General features: G+C 44.0%; 1 protein-coding gene across 3 annotated transcripts in view; it reads left to right on the top strand.

The window, feature by feature from the left end:
* Positions 1–778: 778 nt before the first annotated feature.
* The window catches only part of CEP170B (centrosomal protein 170B), a 90,829-nt gene continuing 67,447 nt past the window's right edge, over positions 779–24,160 (top strand). For all 3 annotated transcript variants that reach the window (XM_069734185.1, XM_069734193.1, XM_069734177.1), the window contains exon 1: positions 779–919. The gene's annotated coding sequence lies outside the window, so the exon portion shown is untranslated. The remainder of the gene's footprint in view (positions 920–24,160) is intronic.

Raw genomic sequence — 24,160 nt, 5'->3', positions numbered from 1 at the left:
ACATTATTCTGTATGGAGCGCTATGTGGAGCACATTATTCTGTATGGAGCGCTATGTGGAGCACATTATTCTGTATGGAGCGCTATGTGGAGCACATTATTCTGTATGGAGCGCTATGTGGAGCACATTATTCTGTATGGAGCGCTATGTGGAGCACATTATTCTGTATGGAGCGCTATGTGGAGCACATTATTCTGTATGGAGCGCTATGTGGAGCACATTATTCTGTATGGAGCGCTATGTGGAGCACATTATTCTGTATGGAGCGCTATGTGGAGCACATTATTCTGTATGGAGCGCTATGTGGAGCACATTATTCTGTATGGAGCGCTATGTGGAGCACATTATTCTGTATGGAGCGCTATGTGGAGCACATTATTCTGTATGGAGCGCTATGTGGAGCACATTATTCTGTATGGAGCGCTATGTGGAGCACATTATTCTGTATGGAGCGCTATGTGGAGCACATTATTCTGTATGGAGCGCTATGTGGAGCACATTATTCTGTATGGAGCCATACACCATTTTATTTTCTTTGTCATTTTATTTCCTGCTCAAATTTAAAGGAGCCTTGTCTTTAAAAAAAACAAAAAAAAGACAATGTCTATTTCTCCCAGGCTTCAGGTAGAGGGTGACAGCTTTCTGCAACACCCAGCAGATGGCGTCTGCAGTCTCCATTACAGAGGGGGGAAAAAAAAATGTCACCTCTCGTGGATTTCCAAGGCGGAGGGGGAGGGAGGCTTGGCTGCTGGTGATGTCATGAACCTGTCGTGCAAGTGCAGGCGGAGAAGGGTGTCTGCAGGAGGGGAGAGGGTGTGGAGCTGTGTGCACCCATCACCTGCCTCCGTACACCCTCAGGTCTGCAGCTGAGGACGAAGCCTCTGCTCCTGGAGCCCCCAGATCACAGAGCCGGAGACAGGTAGGTGCCCGGCCAACGGGTGGCATTACCCTGGCAGCAGCTGATCGCCCCGATCATGGCCTGCAGCTGAGCTCAGCCCTTGCTCCAATGTTGCAGCCCTATTGACATTCTGCATGGATACATTGTATGTTGTATCTTCCTATTCTTGCAGCATCTTCCCATCCATTCTGTCAACTGTGCGTGTGTTAACCCCTACAGGCCTGGCAATGCTGCTACTGCTGTGGTGGTGGTGATCAACCTCCCCTCCCCCCCTTCATCCCTTTTCCACTGTTCTTCAGCAGCAGAGAAGGAAAAAAAAAAAAAAAGGATTAATGATTACATTCTGACAGGAGAGATCCAGGCGGGGAGCGGTTTCCCTTTTTTATAGGAATATTATTATTATTATTATAGGGATAGAAAAAAAAATGCCAGCTGTAGGGACGTCCATGCTGTAGATTGTGTCTGTGGCTCTGAATAATAGATGATATCGCCGGGTTCGCTCACTGCAGGGTCCTGGGCTTTTTTTTTAATTCTCACTGGGGGAGATGAGCCGCTTTGATTTGTGTTTGGCAGCTGCCTCTCGCCAAGCTCGGTCTTGATTTTCCCACCCACACCTGGGGAAAAACGCTGGTTTCTACCGGTGCCAGATCCGGCATTTGTGTTTCCATCACACTTGCTCTGTTGTCACTTTGCTTTTTTTTTTCTAGTAGAGTAGGTTCACCCTTGGTGAGTCAAAGATGGACGTACGCCTGCGCAGTAGAGAAATGCTCACCCGGCAGTTCCCTATGATAAACCTAAGGCTATGTTCACACTAGCAGTATTTGGTCAGTATTTTACCTCAGTATTTGTAATCCAAAACCAGGAGTGGAACAATCAGAGGAAAAGTATAATAGAAACGCGTCACCACTTCTGTATTTATCACCCACTCCTGGTTTTGGCCATCAAATACTGAGGTAAAATACTTAAATACTGAACGTGTGAACGTGGCCTTATTGTCTGTGTCATGTATCCCTAGGTCATACTGAGGAAAGTTGCTTGTTTTCTAAAGGGCTGCACCTTCGTAGGCCTCATTTTTTCCACATATGATTGTGTTTGTCACTCATAGCACTTGTACCTGTGACCATTCACATGAGATTTTATTTTTCTTTCCTTTTGGACCAATAGGCCAGTGGAAAATATCACGGACACGTCCAATTTTGATCCGAGGGTCAGATCAAAATAAGTAAAAAAAAAAAAAATCAGACCACACTCAGATGTCATCCGAGAGATTTTCATGACCTGTCAGAATGGAGAAGGTGGAGAATTTTTTAAAAAAATTCTCCATGTACGAGAAAATCAGATGTCACTCGTACCACGGTCTGATCAGAATAATCGGTCCGATTTTCTCGTACGTGAACAAAATCCAATGTTTGAATGAGGCCTAAGGCCGGCGTCACACTAGAGAGTTTTACGGACGTATGAGAGGCGCAAAAACAACGCTTTGCACACGGACCAATGATTCTCTACGGGGCAGCTCCTATCTGCCGTATATTTCTCGGCCGTATTTTACAGGCGTAGAAAATCGCAGCATGCTGCGTTTGTCAGCGTATTGAGCAAAAAATCCGCCAATGAAAGTCTATGTGTCTGCAAAAAAAAAAAAAAAATCAAACACCATGTTAGTTTTGATTGGAGTCATGGATCAAAATACAAGTCTTTGGTTTGTGAAAATCACTGACAACACATGGATGGCGTCACTGTGATGTCAGTAACTGATAATGAAATGCTGTAGGTAAAAAGTGCTGAAACACTGATAAAACTAGGATTGAAAACAATGGTATGTGACTGTGAATAATGCTTTTCAGGGGTAGTCCAGGACTTTGTTTAAGATTTATCCTTAGGTGCTACAGCTCAGCTCCTCACTTCAGTGGGGCCGGGAACGGCTGCTAAGCGGTGTACGGGGCCCAGGAACGGAAGCTAAATGGTGTACGGCAGGGGTGTCAAACTGCATTCCTCGAGGGCTGCAAACAGGTCATGTTTTCAGGATTTTCTTGTACTGCACAGGTGATAATTTAATCACCTACACAAATAATGAATTGGTGATTAAAATTATCACCTGTGCAGTACAAGGAAATCCTGAAAACATGACCTGTTTGCAGCCCTCCAGGAATGCAGTTTGACACCCCTGGTGTACGGGGCCCGGGAACGGCCGCTAACTGGTGTACATGGCCCGGGAACGGCCGCTAACTGGTGTACATGGCCCGGGAACGGCCGCTAACTGGTGTACATGGCCCGGGAACGGCCGCTAACCGGTGTATGGGGCCCGGGAACGGCCGCTAACTGGTGTACAGGGCACGGGAACAGCCACTAAATGGTGTACGAGGCCCGGGAACAGCCGCAAAGCGGTGTACGGGGGTCCGGGACTGGCCGCTAAACAAGCAATCCCTGCATGTGCTGTCTGGGCAAGAGACATGCAGCTGCGAGGACTCTAACATATTTTTCGAGCACACCGAAGACACTCGGTTAGCACCCGAGCATGCTCAGATAACACCTTATCCAAACATGTTTGCTCATTACTAAATAGCATACAAAGCACGGGGTGCGTTTATAAGCAAAAACCATGACATTGGTATTGTCGATACCCAGGTAATAAGCACCCTCTCATGGGTCTCTGACCCTCTCCCCCAACCCAAAATAACGACATGACTCCCAAATTGGATAAACAAACAAAACATATAACAGTATAATAATAAGCTGGGGAGGGGTCCTTGAAGCTAAAAATCTGGTGTTAACCATAGGATAAACTAGTGGACAGAAACCCAACCATAGTTTACTCTCAGCCGTTACCCCCCTGGCTCGAGAGCACCAAAATACCCCGGAGGGTTACCAATTGTCTACTTCCAACTTAGGAATGTGGCCCACCGTTGCCAAGATTCCCCCAAACCACCAGACACCGAAACCAAAACTTATACCAACTGAAGAATCCATATCCCAACGGATCCCCCAGGCCAATTTAGCACCAACTCCAAGGACCCCTCCCCCTCCGCCTATGGCCACTATGACCCAAAGGATTGAATAAACCCGACTTAAGAACAACAACAGGAAAAGAAAGCGGGTGTCCGGGACTGCTCAACTGCCTCCTGAGCGGGAAGTGACAGGCTCCACCCCACACCACCACTATAGCCCCATTTCCTCAAGTAATTCCCTCCCCCTTACTGAATTAACCCCCGCTTCACCTATCCCTGGCTCCAAACCCCCTTTCATGATGGCTTCCTCGTACGCCGCCCATGGGCTGGAGTGGAACAAATAGAGGAAAAGTATAATAGAAACATATGCACCACTTCTGTAGTTATCACCCACTCCTGGTTTTGGCTAAGGCTAGGGTCACATTGCGTTAGTGCAATCCGTTTAGCGCTAGTGCTAGCGGATTGCGTTAACGCAATGTTTTCTATGGGGCTGCGGTCGGGGTCGCGGTAACGTCCCCGCTCTCGCAGATCCCCAATCTGCGAGAGCGGGGAACGGACCGCGGGCGCGCCTCGGACACTGCAAGCAGCGTCCGCGGCGCGCCAGGAATCACCGGCGCGTCGCTAGCGCGTGCCGAACATGGCACGCGCTAGTGAAGCGCGTTCCCATTAGCGTGAATGGGCGCGTTAACGGCCGCGTTGCACGGCGTTAATTTCGCCGTGCAACGCTGTCCGTTTAACACGGTCCCATAACGCAATGGGAACCCAGCCTTACAAATACTGATGTAAAAAACTGACCAAATACTGCTAGTGTGACGGCAGCCTTAGAGGAAAAGTATAATAGAAACATGTCACCACTTCTGTATTTATCACCCACTCCTGGTGTTGGCTTACAAATACTGAGGTAAAATACTGACCAAATACTAAACGTGGACTAAAACTGTATCTCAGTCTGTTAGTTGAAGTTCGCCTGAGCGTAAAAAAAAAAAAATCGTCCAAGTTTCATCCAGAAAACTCAAACAAGTTTTTTTTTTTTTTCTCATTTGTCATCCGTGTGCAGAACTCCTTTTTAAATGCATTAAATTGACAGTAATTTAAAGGGTATTTCTGCTTTTATAAAATAGTATTGGGGAGGTGTCCATGATCTATGATCCCCACAAACAAAGTTTTTACAACTTCTCCATGCAGTCAGTCTGTGAAAAATTGATCCTCACTTGGATGTCATCCGAGTGCGGTTTGAGTTTTTTCACTCACTGACCCATAGACATGAATGGGCGAGTGCCATCTGAATCTCGGAGGAAAATCGTGCATGTACATGTCCACAGCCCCATAGAATAATATGGATTGAGTCCTGTCCATGAAAATCACGGATAGCACTAGTCTGATTTATACGGTTGTGTGCACAAACCCTTATGGAAGTAGTGAGTTCCACTCATTTCTTTTGGGCCATGTTAAATATATGACCTCTATGAGATGAATATTAATAGGTCATAATATTTCATATTATATCCCCCCTTTCCTTTTGTCTGAGTCTGTGTTGGTTTGTTCATGACCTTTTACTCTTTATATACTTGAAAATGTTTAACCAAATGTTAAAAGTATTATTATAGAATAAGATTGGTTGACCACCTATAAATGAGAGTGAAAAAAGTAAAATGGCTACTTTTTTATTTTCCTGTAAAAATGTAAAATGTATTTCAATAAAAATTACAATAAAAAACAAACAAGTTCTACCAGTGAATAATGGACTTCTGATTGAGTCTTTAGAAAAGTCATCTGAATCAACTGATTTCAGCAGGAGTAACTGACCATCTAAAGGTAGCGTTACACTAAACGACTTACCAACGATCACGACCAGCGATACGACCTGGCCGTGATCGTTGGTAAGTCGTTGTGTGGTCGCTGGGGTGACGTCACCGCTGTGCTCTGCTTTACGGCCGGCTGGCGCTGACACAGCCAGTGCAGGGAAGCTGACGCCGGGGGACGTGACAGACAACGGAATGTGAGTATGTACTGTTTTTTTTTTTTTATACTTTTACAATGGTAACCAGGGTAAATATCGGGATACTAAGCGCGGCCCTGCGCTTAGTAACCCGATATTTACCCTGGTTACCAGTGAACACATCGCTGGATCGGCGTCACATACGCCGATTCAGCGATGACAGCGGGTGATCAGCGACCAAAAAAAGGTCCTGATCACTCCCAGCGACCAACGATCTCCCAGCAGGGGCCTGATCATTGGTCACTGTCACGCATAACGATTTCGTTAACGATATCGTTGCTATGTCACAAAAAGCAACGATATCGTTATGTGTGAAGGTACCTTTAGGCTACATTCCCATGGTCAGTAATCGGCAGCCCTTTGGATGCAGCACATGTCCGCTCTGTCCAAAGTGCTGCCACCTTTTCAACGCAGGTGAATCCACATTTGTTCATTGAACCGTGCCGAATCACAGCGTCCAATACATTGCACGGGTGATATTTCTCTTGCAGAGACTCAAGTCTCTGCAAGATAAATATACATACTGCGGTCTGGAAAGACGAGCCGCATATCCGTCTCTGCAGGTGATCCACAGCTGTCGGTGCACACATAGTGGACATGGAATTTCTTGAAAACCCATCCACTATGCTGTAACATCTGGACGCTGCAGATGTACGCAGCGTTCAACCCGCAGCGTTTACCGACCGTGGGAACATACTCTTAAGGTACCGTCACACTAAGCGATGCTGCAGCGATACCGACAACGATCCGGATCGCTGCAGCGTCGCTGTTTGGTCGCTGGAGAGCTGTCACACAGACAGCTCTCCAGCGACCAACTATGCCGGTAACCAGGGTAAACATCGGGTTACTAAGCGCAGGGCCGCGCTTAGTAACCCGATGTTTACCCTGGTTACCAGCGTAAAAGTAAAAAAAAAAAAAAAACACTACATACTTACCTTCAGCTGTCTGTCCCTCGGCGCTCTGCTTCTCTGCCCTGTGTAAGCACAGCGGCCGGAAAGCAGAGCGGTGACGTCACCGCTCTGCTTTCCGGCTGGCCGACGCTGACACAGGGCAGAGAAGCAGAGCGCCAAGGGACAGACAGCTGAAGGTAAGTTTGTAGTGTTTTTTTTTTTTTTTTTACTTTTACGCTGGTAACCAGGGTAAACATCGGGTTACTAAGCGCGGCCCTGCGCTTAGTAACCCGATGTTTACCCTGGTTACCAGCGAAGACATCGCTGAATCGGCGTCACACATGCCGATTCAGCGATGTCTGCAGGGAGTCCAGCGACGAAATAAAGTGCTGGACTTTCTGCCGCGACCAACGACATCACAGCAGGATTCTGATCGCTGCTGCCTGTCACACTGGACGATATCGCTAGCCAGGACGCTGCAACGTCACGGAGCGCTAGTGATATCGTTTAGTGTGACGGTACCTTTACATACTGTATATAGGACTTCTCAACTTTCCACCAATAGATGATACTGGGGGAGTGATGGATGCCCTATTCTTTTTCTTTGTTTCTCTCCATGGAGCTTTGGCTTACTCCAGTCCACCCATTGAACACACATACAGTGGGTATGGAAAGTATTCAGACCCCTTTAAATTTTTCACTCTGTTTCATTCCATCCATAAGTAAATAAAAAAAAAAGTTCTTTTTTTTCTCATTAATGTACACTCTGCACCCCATCTTGACTGACAAAAAAAAGGTAGTAATGTTTGCAAATTTATTAAAAAAGAAAAACTGAAATATCACATGGTCATAAGTATTCAGACCCTTTGCTCAGTATTTAGAAGCATCCTTTTGGCTAGTACAGCCATGAGTCTTCTTGAAAATGATGAGACAAATTTTTCACATCTAGATTTGGGTATCCTCCTCTATTCTTCCTTGCAGATCTTCTCCCATTCCGTCAGGTTGGATGATGAACGTTGGTGGACAGCTATTTTCAGGTGTCTCCAGAGATGCTCAATTGGGTTTAGGTCAGGGTTCTGGCTGGGCCAGTCAAGAATGGTCACAGAGTTGTTATGAAGCCACTCCTTTGTTATTTTAGCTCTCACCAAGGCTCCTCTCCCACAACTCCTCAGTTTGGCTGGATGGCCAGGTCTAGGAAGACTTCTGGTGGTCCCAAACTTCTTCCATTTAAGATTTAAGGATTATGAAGGCCACTGTGCTCTTATGAACCTGGAGCACTGTAAAAATTCTGTTGTAACCTTGGCCAGATCTGTGCCTTACCACAATTCTGTCTCTGAGCTCCTTGTCCAGTTCCTTTGACCTCATGATTCTCATTTGGTCTGACATGCATTGTGAGCTGTGAGGTCTTATATAGACAGGTGTGCGTCTTTCCAAATCAAGTCCTATCAGTTTAATTAAACACAGCTGGACTCCAATGAAGGAGTAGAACCATCTCAAGGAGGATCACAAGGAAATGGACAGCATGTGACTTAAAGATGCTTGAAAAATATAATCTAGATTGAAACGTCGCCACACAAAGGGCAGAATAAAAGAACTGCGATTTTTCACCAACATATGAGGCGCTATTTTCTATTTGAATGTTTAAATATGAGAGTCTGATCAAAAGGTTTGAATACTTATGACCATATGATATTTCAGTTTTTCTTTTTATTAAATTTGCAAACATTTCTAAAGGGGTCTGAATACTTTCCGTGCCCACTGTATATGCTTAGCCAAGCCTTGTGTTTGTGTGGGTAGGAACTTGGGAGACCGAGCTGCCTGCTGGCGGGTATATTGGCGCTAATAACTTGTGCTTAGGAGATGCTGAAGGACATGCCCTACTGGTCCCTTTAGTGATCACTAAAGGGACCAGTAGGGCATGTCCTTCAGCATCTCCTAAGCAGATCCTTGTAGATCTTCCGTTTTTTTTTTGTGCATGTCGGGCCGGCTGTACACGTTAGAGGAGCACTGGAAGAAGACATTGTCCCTAACTTTGTATTTCAGTTCTGGATACAAAATGATGGACTTATCTGGCAGGAAAAAAGTTAAAAGCTGCCACTGATATATAATCTCCATGGACCTCCGATTTCCAACCTCCCACTGGCTGCCGGTGCCCAGTCAATGCCTCAGGAATTCCAGCACATGCTTGGTGTGTTGTGGTTGTTAGGAAGATTATGGATTGTTTATGCCGAGAGTCCTAGCAGCGGTTTCCAAAATGATCGTAGACTCCGGCCTGTTAATATCAGAATGAGACATGTATTATGGGATAATCATAGCTTTATACTGGCAGGGACAAGTAAAAATGTAACGTCTGCATTTTGCTGTGTGTAGCATATGTATATGTGGACTACGGTACTTTTGTTTTTTCCTATATTATGGAACTGGATGTTCTATCACGTCATGCCAATGTAAGGTTCAGGCTATCTTACCGTAATTCTGCTCTTGCACTCCCCAAGTTGTACAGAGCTATATTATGATGCTCATTGACAACTATAAGGCCATACTGTTCATCTGTATGCCTCCAATTTCATATGTGGACCCCCTTGTTATGAAGATGTTCTTCTGTCCCCTAGAAGCATTGCTATGTACAGGCTATGCTATGTATTAAAGGCCTAACGATGGAGCCAGTTGTGCATTTCTCCTATATAAAATAGTCCCAGATCTGCACTATGCAACACATGGATGTATGGAAGTATTGTCGTACAAGCTCATTCCTCTAGGACCCTCATCCTAGCATAGGAGGTCAAAGCAAACATTCAAACCCCGTTCTCCTTTATTCTCAAAGGGGCCAAAAGTGATGTCAAAATGAATTTACTTCCCACCAACATACACTAATGTGGTTAGCCATGTTTTTTGTATATGTCAGAAAAAGGCGAATATGCCAGGATGGAGGCCATACTGTGACTCCATCGGCTTTGTCCAATTAAATGGCTCTATTGAGGAAAACAGTTTTTCAGGGATTCCGACGTAAAGAGTGTGATCAGAGTGTGATTTTTATTTTTTCCCCTCCTCGGTCCCAGGAAAAGATCCGACATGTGCCCTGCTGCTGCATTGCCGTTGTGGCGGTGGTCGGCGCACGGCTCCACTCCTTGGGGGCGATGGGGACTCCTTTCATTTGCCGTTGGTGCTGTGTGGCGACCATTGCTGCTGTGGTTTTTTACTTTGGGAGCAGAGCGATCTGGAAACTCTGGGCTGTCTGCTCTGCCGATGCATGGCTGCTGTGGCGGTAGTCGCCGCACGGCTCCGCTTCGTCAGGGGGGTAGGACCCACTACGAGGTTTGCCATGACGTGGCAGTGGGCTTCACACTGTTTGATCAGAATATTAAACTAAGAACCTTCATGTTCAGCTATATATATTTTTGCCGAGAGGCATTAGACTATTGTATGATTTTTGGAGGTGCTGTCCTCTCTCTTTTTTTTTTTTTTTTTCAGCATATTGCTGGTCAGGCTCTGCTCCTAAGGTCTATGGGGGTCTATATAAAACAGGAGACCTGTAGAAGACAGATTTTGTACTTCGAAGGTCCATCCAACTTTTATCAGTCAATGGCTAAAAAAAAGTTCTGACAGTTTACCTGCTTCAGGAAAAAAAAAGTATGAGGTAAAAAAAAAACAGAAGCAGCTAGGATGGCACCTGAGAATTCTCGCTGAGGGAGAGTACTAGCTTTTTTTTCTCAGTGTGGGCGATTTACCTGTGTGTATTATGTTCTGTTTTTCTTCTCCACCCTTGTTTGTTGGAACACAATGAAGCTTTATGTTGAATATATCAATACATAATAATGAAGCCGTAAGCTCTCTGGTTTGCACACATACAAGTAATGTTATCACAATTATTTCCACTTCTAGATATATCGTACACACGTATAGATACATGCTGTATATGTTACATGCTATAAATGCCTGTTAATAACCCCCCTCTCAATCACTATTACTATAAAAGGTTATTCCTGACTTGGTAAGTCATCGCTTATTCCCCGTTAGAATGGTTCATGTGCTAATTTCCATTTTAAAAATGGCATTTCGGAACCTCATTATCCAAATCATTGGAGTCCCATTGGGCTGACCCTTGGCCACTTATTTCCCATCCCACAGATAGGTGATACTTTGCCAAAATGGGAATAACCCTTTAAGGATGGAGAGGGGATACGAGTAGTGTGAGGCAATGGCCGGGGTCATATGCGAGGTTCGCTATCTGTCTCCCAGGATGTGCAAAGCCGCATATTGAGGCTGCGGGAGTGCATTGCAGTCACAGGCATAGCTGTGATTGCAATACAGAGTAAGGCCGGAGTCACACTAGTGTACAATACGGACGAGTGCTATGCGAGAAAACATAGCGTACTACTCAGACCAGTGTTAATCTATGAGGCAGCTCTCATCAGTTTTTTTTTCTCGGGTGTATTCAGCGTGCGAGTGAAATCACAGCATTCTGCGATTGTACGCGTATATCGCCCAAGTCTCACCAATGCAAGTCTATGGGTGCGAGAAAAACTCGGACACCACACGAACCATCAATGTGACTTGTGAGAAATACGCACATATTTTTCTAATTTCAGCCCACTGTGCCATTAAATTCAATGAGGAAAAGCAGTGGGAAAAGTAAAGCCATGCGCATGTCATGCGGAAACATAGGTGCGAGAAAATCGCATTGCAAACTGATTACACATGTATGACCATACGGAGAACACTTGTGCATCTCTAGGCCGAGAAAATCGAACCAATTTTTTTTCATACGTTAAGTGTGACTCCGGCCTAAAAGTGAGGCGTGGTCTTGGGCAAGCTATTTGTCCAAAGCAGATTTAGGCCACGTGCACACATTGCTGATTCCTCTGTGGATTTTTCCGGTCTGATTTTGGTAAATCCGCAGGTAACCCGCACTGTGGAATTACCGCAGATTTACAGAAATTTTTTTGCAGATTTCGTGCGGTTTCCACCTGCGGTTTTACACCTGCGGATTCCTATTATGGAGCTGGTGTAAACCACTGCAGAATCCGCACAAAGAATTGACATGCTGCGGAATAAACAACGCTACGTTTCCGCGCAGTTTGTTCCGCAGCATATGCACTGTGGATTTAGTTTTCCATAGGTTTACATGGTACTGTAAATTCAGGGAAAGCTGCTGTGAATCTGCAGCAAAATCCACAACGTGTGCACATTCCCTTAGGAAAACCAGCCATTGGCTTTTAGTTTTTAAACGGACTACAGGAAGGTAGAGGGGTGGTCCGTTTCTTCCCCGGCCAGGGTTTTCCATGTGGCCAAGGCCATAGGTTCTTTGGTGAAAACCCCTGCAGCAGAGGGTTGGGTGTGTCAGTGTGGAGTTTGCAAGGTGCAGAGCAGACGGCTCTGCAAACTCTCAGCCTGGGTGAAGGAACACAGAACCAAGCAGAGCAAACTCCTGGCACCACACAGCATAAGGCTGGTTTCACACGTCAGTGGCTCCGGTACGTGAGGTGACAGTTTCCTCACGTACCGGAGACACTGACTCACGTAGACACATTAAAATCAATGTGTCTCTGCACATGTCAGCGTGTTTTCACGGACCGTGTGTCCGTTTGAAAAACACCGAGACATGTCAGTGTTTGTGGGAGCGTGTTGTGAATTCTGTGGCTGAATTCACTCCTGTGGTCACAAGTGGTACTGCAGCTTCTGAGCTTCCTCCCTCAGGTGTTCTGGTGAGCTCGTTGGCTGCTTTGTTATTTAACTCCGCCTGATTCTGTCTTCCTTGCTCCTTGTCAATGTTCCAGTGTTGGATCTGAGCTTCTGGATCTTTCCTGTGGCCTGCTGCTCTGCTTAGATAAGTGCTTCTTTGCTTTTGTTGCTACTTTTTCTGTCCAGCTTGTCAATTCGTTTTGCTGGAAGCTCTGAGACGCAAAGGGTGTACCGCCGTGCCGTTAGTTCGGCACGGTGGGTCTTTTGCCCCCTTTGCGTGGTTTTTTGCTTTAGGGTTTTTTGTAGACTGCAAAGTTCTCTTTGCTATCCTCACTCTATCTAGAATATCGGGCCTCACTTTGCTGAATCTATTTCATCCCTACGTTTGTCTTTTCATCTTGCTAACAGTCATTATATGTGGGGGGCTGCCTTTTCCTTTGGGGTATTTCTCTGAGGCAAGTCAGGCTTGTTTTTCTATCTTCAGGCTAGTCAGCTCCTCAGGCTGTGCCGAGTTGCATAGGTAGTGACAGGCGCAATCCACAGCTGCCTTTAGTTGTGTTTAGGATAGGTTCAGGTATTGCGGTCTACAGAGATTCCACGTCTCAGAGCTCGTTCTATTGTTTTTGGGTTATTGTCAGATCACTGTGTGTGCTCTGATTGCTGGCACACTGTGTCACTGGATTGCCTACATAACAGGAGCGCACCTATTACACGGACCCATTAAAGTCAATGGGTCCATGTAAAACACGTACCGCACACGGACGCTGTCCGTGTGCAATCCGTGTGCCATGCAGGAGACAGCGCTACAGTAAGCCCTGTCCCCCCAGCGGGGTGCTGAAGCCACCATTCATTTCTTCTCTCCAGCAGCGTTCGCTGGAGAGAAGATATGAAATTTTTTTTTTTTTTTTGGGTGTTTAAAAAAATATCACTGTCCCCAACTCCCTCCCACCCCCTGTGCGCCCCCCCCGCTGTTAATAAAATACTTACCCGGCTCCCTCGCTGCTTCTTCTCTTCACCGCAGCTTCTCCTGTATGAGCGGTCAAGTGGTGCCGCCCATTACAGTGATGAATATGCGGCTCCACCTCCCGATTTTTCCGGTACCGGAATTATCTGGACGTGTGAGACTGGCCTAATACGGCAGTGCAGTCGCCCTTGGCAACCGGACACATTTACGGACTGTCTTGTTTCCTGGCCGCGATCTGGAGGCTACCATTTGTTTTGTTTTTAAGTTTTGGACATTAAAACAATGTTTATTTTGAATTTTACTGGCTCACTGCCTCATCACTACACAGTCAGGGCACCGCTGCACTACAGTAGTTATACTATTCTCATGGACATTAAAACACCAAGTGGTTAGTGATTGCCCAAGTTCTCTTTTGGTGGAAGAAGTATAAGATGTTTTGCTTTGGGAAGATCTGCCATATATAGGAATTCAATATGGTAATTTATAACTGTTCATTGCTATAGCTTTTTGTTTTCATAAGGGAAAGGGAAGTTCTTATTCTAGTTTGGATATATAGTTAAAGTAGAAAGCATGGTAACATAGTAACATAGTTAGTAAGGCCGAAAAAAGACATTTGTCCATCCAGTTCAGCCTATATTCCATCATAATAAATCCCCAGATCTACGTCCTTCTACAGAACCTAATTGTATGATACAATATTGTTCTGCTCCAGGAAGACATCCAGGCCTCTCTTGAACCCCTCGACTGAGTTCGCCATCACCACCTCCTCAGGCAAGCAATTCCAGATTCTCACTGCCCTAACAGTAAAGAATCCTCTTCTATGTTGGTGGAAAAACCTTCTCTCCTCCAGACGCAAAGAATGCCCCCTTGTGCCCGTCACCTTCCTTGGTATAAACAGATCCTCAGCGAGATATTTGTATTGTCCCCTTATATACTTATACATGGTTATTAGATCGCCCCTCAGTCGTCTTTTTTCTAGACTAAATAATCCTAATTTCGCTAATCTATCTGGGTATTGTAGTTCTCCCATCCCCTTCATTAATTTTGTTGCCCTCCTTTATACTCTCTCTAGTTCCATTATATCCTTCCTGAGCACCGGTGACCAAAACTGGACACAGTACTCCATGTGCGGTCTAACTAGGGATTTGTACAGAGGCAGTATAATGCTCTCATCATGTGTATCCAGACCTCTTTTAATGCACCCCATGATCCTGTTTGCCTTGGCAGCTGCTGCCTGGCACTGGCCGCTCCAGGTAAGTTTATCATTAACTAGGATCCCCAAGTCCTTCTCCCTGTCAGATTTACCCAGTGGTTTCCCATTCAGTGTGTAATGGTGATATTGATTCCTTCTTCCCATGTGTATAACCTTACATTTATCATTGTTAAACCTCATCTGCCACCTTTCAGCCCAAGTTTCCAACTTATTCAGATCCATCTGTAGCAGAATACTATCTTCTCTTGTATTAACTGCTTTACATAGTTTTGTATCATCTGCAAATATCGATATTTTACTGTGTAAACCTTCTACCAGATCATTAATGAATATGTTGAAGAGAACAGGTCCCAATACTGACCCCTGCGGTACCCCACTGGTCACAGCGACCCAGTTAGAGACTATACCATTTATAACCACCCTCTGCTTTCTATCACTAAGCCAGTTACTAACCCATTTACACACATTTTCCCCCAGACCAAGCATTCTCATTTTGTGTACCAACCTCTTGTGCGGCACGGTATCAAACGCTTTGGAAAAATCGAGATATACCACGTCCAATGACTCACCGTGGTCCAGCCTATAGCTTACCTCTTCATAAAAACTGATTAGATTGGTTTGACAGGAGCGCTTTCTCATAAACCCATGCTGATATGGAGTTAAACAGTTATTCTCATTGAGATAATCCAGAATAACATCCCTCAGAAACCCTTCAAATATTTTACCAACAATAGAGGTTAGACTTACTGGCCTATAATTTCCAGGTTCACTTTTAGAGCCCTTTTTGAATATTGGCACCACATTTGCTATGCGCCAGTCCTGCGGAACAGACCCTGTCGCTATAGAGTCCCTAAAAATAAGAAATAATGGTTTATCTATTACATTACTTAGTTCTCTTAGTACTCGTGGGTGTATGCCATCCGGACCCGGAGATTTATCTATTTTAATCTTATTTAGCCGGTTTCGCACCTCTTCTTGGGTTAGATTGGTGACCCTTAATATAGGGTTTTCATTGTTTCTTGGGATTTCACCTAGCATTTCATTTTCCACCGTGAATACCGTGGAGAAGAAGGTGTTTAATATGTTAGCTTTTTCCTCGTCATCTACAACCATTCTTTCCTCACTATTTTTTAAGGGGCCTACATTTTCAGTTTTTATTCTTTTACTATTGATATAGTTGAAGAACAGTTTGGGATTAGTTTTACTCTCCTTAGCAATGTGCTTCTCTGTTTCCTTTTTGGCAGCTTTAATTAGTTTTTTAGATAAAGTATTTTTCTCCCTATAGTTTTTTAGAGCTTCAATGGTGCCATCCTGCTTTAGTAGTGCAAATGCTTTCTTTTTACTGTTAATTGCCTGTCTTACTTCTTTGTTTAGCCACATTGGGTTTTTCCTATTTCTAGTCCTTTTATTCCCACAAGGTATAAACCGCTTACACTGCCTATTTAGGATGTTCTTAAACATTTCCCATTTATTATCTGTATTCTTATTTCTGAGGATATTGTCCCAGTCTACCAGATTAAGGGCATCTCTAAGCTGGTCAAACTTTGCCTTCCTAAAGTTCAGTGTTTTTGTGACTCCCTGACAAGTCCCTCTAGTGAAAGACAGGTGAAACTGTACAATATTGTGGTCGCTATTTCCTAGATGCCCGACCACCTGCAGATTTGTTATTCTGTCAGGTCTATTAGATAGTATTAGGTCTAAAAGTGCTGCTCCTCTGGTTGGATTCTGCACCAATTGTGAAAGATAATTTTTCTTGGTTATTAGCAGAAACCTGTTGCCTTTATGGGTTTCACAGGTTTCTGTTTCCCAGTTAATATCCGGGTAGTTAAAGTCCCCCATAACCAGGACCTCATTATGGGTTGCAGCTTCATCTATCTGCTTTAGAAGTAGACTTTCCATGGTTTCTGTTATATTTGGGGGTTTGTAACAGACCCCAATGAGAATTTTGTTACCATTTTTCCCTCCATGAATTTCGACCCATATGGACTCGACATCCTCATTTCCTTCGCTAATATCCTCCCTTAAAGTGGACTTTAGACAAGACTTTACATAGAGACAAACCCCTCCTCCTCTCCAATTTTTACGATCCTTTCTAAACAGACTGTAACCCTGTAAGTTAACTGCCCAGTCATAGCTTTCATCTAACCATGTCTCGGTTATTCCCACTATGTCAAAGTTACCTGTAGATATTTCTGCTTCTAGTTCTTCCATCTTGTTTGTCAGGCTTCTGGCGTTTGCGAGCATGCAGTTTAGAGGATTTTGTTTTGTTCCAATCTCCTCACTGTTAATTGTTTTAGAAATGTTCTTACCTCCCTTCTGAGTATGTTTTCCTGGATCTTCTTTGTTCAAGTCTAATGTTTTTCTTCCCGTCCCCTCTTCTTCTAGTTTAACGCCCTCCTGATGAGTGTAGCGAGTCTTCTGGCGAATGTGTGTTTCCCAGGTTTGTTGAAGTGTAGTCCGTCTCTGGCGAGGAGTCCATCGTACAAGTAATTCACACCGTGGTCCAGGAATCCGAATCCTTGTTGTCTGCACCATCGTCTTAGCCAGTTGTTTGCATCAAGGATCCTGTTCCATCTCCTGGTGCCATGCCCGTCTACTGGAAGGATAGAAGAAAAAACTACCTGTGCATCCAGTTCCTTTACTTTCTTCCCCAACTCTTCAAAGTCTTTGCAGATTGTCGGTAGGTCCTTCCTTGCCGTGTCATTGGTGCCAACATGTATCAGAAGAAATGGGTGGACGTCCTTGGAGCTAAAGAGCTTTGGTATCCTATCGGTCACATCCTTGATCATCGCACCTGGAAGGCAGCATACGTCTATTGCAGTTATGTCCGGTCTGCAGATGGCTGTTTCTGTGCCTCTCAGTAGTGAGTCTCCCACCACCACCACTCTTCGTTGCTTCTTGGCTGTACTTTTTGCTGTCACTTGTTGCTGTGTGCCCTTTTCTTTTTTGCTTGCTGGTATTGCTTCATCCTTAGGTGTGCCATCTTCATCCTCTACAAAGATTTGATATCAGTTCTTTAGTTGTGTGGTTGGTGATTTCTCCATGGTCTTCTTGCTTCTTTTGGTCACATGCTTCCACTCATCTGCTTTTGGAGGTTCTCTGACACTTTTTTCACCTTCTGTGACCAGTAGAGATGCTTCTGTTCTGTCTAGAAAGTCTTCATTCTCTTTGATGAGTTTCAAAGTTGCTATTCTTTCTTCCAGACCCCGCACCTTTTCTTCTAAAAGGGCCACTAGTCTACACTTCTGACAGGTGAAATTTGATTCTTCTTCTGGTCGATCTGTGAACATGTAGCACATGCTGCAGCTCACCATGTAGGTTGTCACATCTGCCATGTTGCTCCTAGATCCTGCTGACTTGCTGTGTGTTTTCCTTCTTGTGTAATCTACTCAGCCAAGCTCTCTTGCAATAATGTCCTACAGGCAAAAATTTGCGCGCCGTAAGGCGCGTGGTTTGGTGATGCTTTCCAAGCAGCTGGTCCCGGCTGTACCCAACGATCTTCTAGCTTAGGGAGACTTTTCGCTTTTCCCAGAAGGCACCTGGAATATGCAAATTAGCCTCCTCAAGCTTGAATCCCTGGTTTGGTGATGCTTTCCAATCAGCTGGTCCCGGCTGTACCCAACGATCTTCTAGCTTAGGGAGACTTCGCTTTTCCCAGAAGGCACCTGGAATATGCAAATTAGCCTCCTCAAGCTTGAATCCCTGGTTTGGTGATGCTTTCCAATCAGCTGGTCCCGGCTGTACCCAACGATCTTCTAGCTTAGGGAGACTTTTCGCTTTTCCCAGAAGGCACCTGGAATATGCAAATTAGCCTCCTCAAGCTTGGATCCCTGGTTTGGTGATGCTTTCCAATCAGCTGGTCCCGGCTGTACCCAACGATCTTCTAGCTTAGGGAGACTTTTCGCTTTTCCCAGAAGGCACCTGGAATATGCAAATTAGCCTCCTCAAGCTTGAATCCCTGGTTTTGGTGCTACGTACCTAGCTAGACTCCAGGGTTAGGCTCTGCTCCCTTCCTCCATGGCTACCACCCTTTGCCTTTGCTGTGTTCCTTGTTGGGTTCACTACTTGCCATGTCTATTTATCATCATCAGCAGCAGCATTATCAGGCAAAGGCTTTTGAGGTCCTTTTAAACACACCTACAACTTGCGTCTACTGCTCCTTGGACCTTCTGGTCAACCCATTGTTTGCTATAAGCATCACAAACTGTTATTTAGACACTATTCACATTACACTGTAAACATCTGTGCATTCTTCTGTGGTTTCCGGTGTGTCCTGCTCCGCTTGCTTGCTGTCCAGCAGCATAGCCTGTAGTCCTGGTCCTCGCCAATGCCGTCAGTCCGTCTGTACAGTCCGTCCTCCAGCTTAGTGGATCTATCTCGCCGAGTGAACCTTAAGCATAGATGCAAAAGCTGGAGTGATGGTAGACTTTATAGGTTCAAGGAGGGGTAAGGAGAAGTAGGCTGCCTAATTTTGGACAAGCATTTTTTTTTTTTTTTTATCATTTTAAGGCCAAAGCTTTGTTTGTTTGTCTCCAATGTTGTAAAGTAGTAAATTAATCTAGTTGTAAGAACTTCATGACTCTATTTTGCTTATGAAGGGTCGTTTCCAACAAATACATCTAAAATAAGGATAGTTTGTCTAAGAAAACATGTAGGATGGTTGTAGAGTAGTTGATTGAGTACAGAAGAATATTTTTACTATTTATCTGTTGCTGCTATATGGAGTTGGGGTGGTAGGCAAAAAACAAAACAAAACGACATTATTGGGACAATAGCTGTTAAGGTTTTCTGCTGGAATCCCATTAATTCTCTTCTGAAGATAGTGTAGAAGGTATGTATGTAGGAGGCACACTTGGGACATGAGTGGTCTGTTGCATTGCCTATCAAATATCCTCTGTGTGGGTAGATAAGAGCTCCATGGAAGAAATCAAAAGCCATTATGTCCACAGTGAGATTGTTGAGATGATCGGTGTACAGAATGTGATTATTACATTCATGTTGGTTGACAGTCATACGTCATTTGAGGAGATTTGGAAGAGTCATTCCAGTCCTTCATTTTCGCTTTGTGCTACAGTGGATATTTGTAACTCCAAGGTTTGAGGTAGAAAAACAATCGGTATACATAAGAGATGGGGCCACATGGCAGTGACTAAATGGACCCCCATTACGGTGCCAGCTTTTTTCAACCAGGACAGAAAATCCAGTGGTGTTTCTTTTCTCCATTGCTTTTTTATGGCCAGTTGTCTACACTCTTTCTGGCTCGTAAAGCGATTCCTCTGTAAGGCCTCATTCAGATGTCCAATATCCGTGTACAAGTGCTATTCGTGTTTTTCACTGATCAAAGCTTGTATCTGTGATAGTCTATGGGAACATTCACATGAATATATATATATATATATATATATATATATATATATATATATATATATATATATATAATAATTTTTTTTTTCCTTTGCACCGAGTGGCCGTGGAAAATATTAGAGACATGACTGCAGTAATGTAATTCTATGGGTCTGTGAAAAATCAAACTGCACTCAGATGACATCCAAGTGTGGTTCAACTTTCATGGCTTGTCAGAATGAAGAATGGGAGATTATTATTATTATATATTTTATTTAATCTCTCCATCGAATGACACTCGTACGACACTCTTATCTAAATCAGATGTCTGAATGTGGCCTCAGAGGCAAGTTCTATACCAGGTCACACTATCGAGTAACAAAGGGCATATGGCTTACCAGTTTTCAGCCCTTCTCTATAAAGCATCTATACCAGCCACATCATCGGCCCACATGATATGTAGGTTTCCACAAGCAAAACATGTGATTGGGGTTTTTATGGCTCTTTTAAATGCCTTAGGAAAATAATTGCTGAAAGGCTGCAAATTACCTCCTCTGAACTTCAATAGAAGTAATCTGTGCACCAATCTCAGTTTCAGCTGTAGATTTCATTTGCGGGTTATCTTCAAAACCCACAGTAGATATGCCTAGAGCAAATCTTAGGCCTCTTTCACACTTCAGTTGTTTGGCGTCAGTCTAAAACTGCCATTTTCCTCAAATAACGGATCCGTCTTTTTTTTTTTACGGATCCGTTATTTTCCCATAGACTTGCATTAGCGACGGATTGTGACGGATGGTCGTCCGTTCCATCCGCCATGCGACGGATCCGTCGAAATTTGGCGGACGTTTTCTGGACATCGACGGACATTGAAACGTTTTTTGTCAACGCCGAAATGGCGGATCGCGACGGATCCGTCGCCTCCGCCATTCCATAGAATGGCCGCCTATGGGCGACTGATCCGTCGCAACCGTCATTTTGGCGGATCCGTCGCCCCAATCCGTTATTTCAATTGCGCATGCTCCAAAAAGTAGATACTTTTCCCAGACAACCCCCAAGTAACTGATCCGTCAAAAAAACGGATCCGTTAGAACCGTTTTCTCAACAATTATGACGTATCCGTCAATCCGTCACTATGTTGGTAGTGACTGACGCCAAACAACTGAAGTGTGAAAGAGGCCTTAATTGTGTGAACACAGCCTTAAATATATTATTACTTTGCTATGTTTGCTTCATGTTCTTGCTTTGAAAGATTCAAGAATTTCTTGTAGTTCTTTGCTGTTTATGGGAATTTTTCGATAATCAATTGTATTGCAAATGTAAACTAATAATGAAGTTTTTGAATCAAGGATCATCTATCCTGCAAAATTATTCTTCAGTATCCCCTGGATTTTTTTCCACCCCAGCATAACAACTCTATGGTGGTGTCATAATCATCACAAGGTGCAGTTGTAAATGGAAATGTAACCCCATATACCAGTAATTTAAAATAATGTCTGTCCATATAACTTGTGCGAGGTTTGCCAAGCCAGGAGCCACTCTTACATAATGGATTTCTAGAGACCCTACTCTGACGTCCATATGCCATAATAGGGCAAATGAGTAGGGGTTATTATTAGTTTTAGATTACACACGGTGGTTTCTCTCTATGAATGAGGTAATGTCAGAACAAAAATGAATCCTGCCATCTTCATAAAACCAAAACTTTATGGGAGAGTTTGGTTTTTTATGACCTTCAGCTCGAACTCGAGCCATGGCAACTTGATGGATGAACGATCTGTAGGAAGATCGATCTTGAGGTAGCCTAAATAGGTCCACCAGCGTCTTCTCTGCCATTATCTTTATAGTATTAAGCCATCCAACAGGTCTTCCTCTTCGCCTTGTTCCTTCTATTCTTCTGACCATGCTGTCCTTCTCCATTGATATCTCTGTAGGTATGATGTGAACTGTTTTAGATCCATTGAAAAACCGCTTACCGTACATTTTCCTGCCTGATCTAGGTCCTAAGACATAGCTAGCCTCTCTATTACTAAGGACCTGGATTAGGTTCATAACTTGTAAACAGCTTTTCCATGCATTTTTAGTGTGTTTCAACAAGTTCTGGTTTTATGAAAATTGCATTGTTGGATTTTTCCATTCTGATGTGTCCTTGCACATGATTTGGTCCATGTGATCTTCTGTCTATCAAGTTATGTTGTTGGAGCACTGAACTGGAGCTGGCCTTAGATGTGCAGAAGGAGACCATGTATAGTAGGGAACTACTAGGCATTTGTGCGTCTCGTGCCATATGGTATTCTAGAGATTATACTAGAATGCCACTTGCTATCAGCATAATGACAGGTAATGATTACTCACCCAGTCATCTGTAGGCTCGGTATCATAAAGGTGACAGTGACCTCATTTAGAAGAGTTTCTTCCCACACTGGATATTTGCATAAAACTCTCCAGGTCGCCTTTCTGGTTGCTCCTCATATCTGACTCCTTCTTTCCTTTTGACTACAATCATTTACATAGACTGTTTCAAAGGAGGTGCCAAGGATTAGTAAACCTGGTTGCTTTCTTCCAATAACGGCCTCATAGCCATCCATGGGTTTTGTATGTTATTGCAGATCAGCTCCATTAACATAAAAGAGGCTGAGCAGGAATGGAATGCCCTAAGCAACCTATGGACAGGTGTGGCACTAAGAAAAGCCATATTTATTAGCCTGTACATTCCCTATTAAAAAAGCAAAAAGCCATCATGGTGTCCATTGCTTCGATGACTCGCATAGAGGTGCACCCTGCCAAGAGCCGTCCGATAGCCAATTGTATAAATTATTCAAGACACATATGTCTCACTCACTCCACCGGTTCCTGTATTGATCCTGAATACAATGTGTGTTTGTTGGCAAGTTCTTCAGCTTCTAATGTTGTAATATAATTTCAGAACACTTGGCATGCATATATTTTTTTTTAACCAGTAAAAGACTTTAATAAGGAGGTTGAACAGTCCCCTGGCATATATTTTCACGGAGAACTAAATGCAAATTCATAGCCACCACTCCAGCGAAATTTATTTTTTTGTCTGCCTGCTATCAAGCTCTTGTTCCTTGAGACTTATAGAACCTGAAGAGTTTGGTTGGGACCCATTGGCTTCATCATTGCCATATAATAATTGTCACCTTTACAGTATGTAGAGCGCTAATTAATGCCTAACTTACTTGAGTGTAGTTATCCTTGCGTGGGAACCATGCCAGTTATGTTCAGAGGGTTTTTTTGGGAGATCCTTTCTAGAATTCTTCTAAAAAACTTGGAAAACACCTTATTTATTTTGTATGGGAAATCCACTTTGCTGTTCATATCAGTAGCTTAAATAAATAATGTTTTTTAAATGTCTCAAACTGTGTATGAACATAGCCTGAGAGACTAAGTAAGACCTTATCAATGGGATGGTTCAGAAATGTTATTGTTCCTATGCAAGGATTTTGTGGTTGCTGCTTATATCTGACAGTATTTGAGCTTACCTTGACACAGCGACTCAAAGATGACTACAGAACCATCTCTAACCACTAAACATCATGAAAATATTAAAAGCTCTTACATGACCTATTCACACTCAATGGAATATAAGATTTCCGTCTCACGTCAGAGCACTTCAGAGGGCTTAAGCAGGCATAACGCTTGACATTTATCACCATGAACCTCTTCCTATCTGTCTGGAAAACTATTTTTTTCACCATTAGGAGCTCTTAAAATTTTGTTAAACATCTTTGTGAAATTTCTAAAGCTCAAGTTGCCGCCTAAGGCTACTTTCACACTGGCGTTTTTTGGAATACGTTGCAATGCGTTGTTTAGGGGAAAAAAGCATCCTGCAAAGTTGTTTGCAGGATGCGTTTTTGCCCCATAGAGTAACATTACCGACGCATTGCGACGTATTGTCACATATCGCAACCGTCGTGCGACGGTTGCGCCGTGTTGTGGTGGACCGCCGGGAGCAAAAAACGTTAAATGTAACGTTTTTTGCTGCCGATGGACCGCTTTTTCCGACTGCGCATGCTCTACCGGAACTCCGCCCCCACCTCCCCGCACCTCACAATGGGGCAGCGGATGCGCTGGAGAAATGCATCCGCTGTACCCGTTGTGCGGCGCATCAAACGCTAGTGTGAAAGTAGCCTAAGCTCTTGTACCCCATGTATAATCTATACAAGGGCCTCAACTAGAAAATCTAGATAATTATTTGTAGAGATAAAAAA

This window comes from Ranitomeya imitator, chromosome 1 (assembly GCF_032444005.1).
Source record: "Ranitomeya imitator isolate aRanImi1 chromosome 1, aRanImi1.pri, whole genome shotgun sequence".
Classification (NCBI taxonomy): domain Eukaryota; kingdom Metazoa; phylum Chordata; class Amphibia; order Anura; family Dendrobatidae; genus Ranitomeya; species Ranitomeya imitator.
This window is presented reverse-complemented; position numbering and strand designations above follow the sequence as displayed.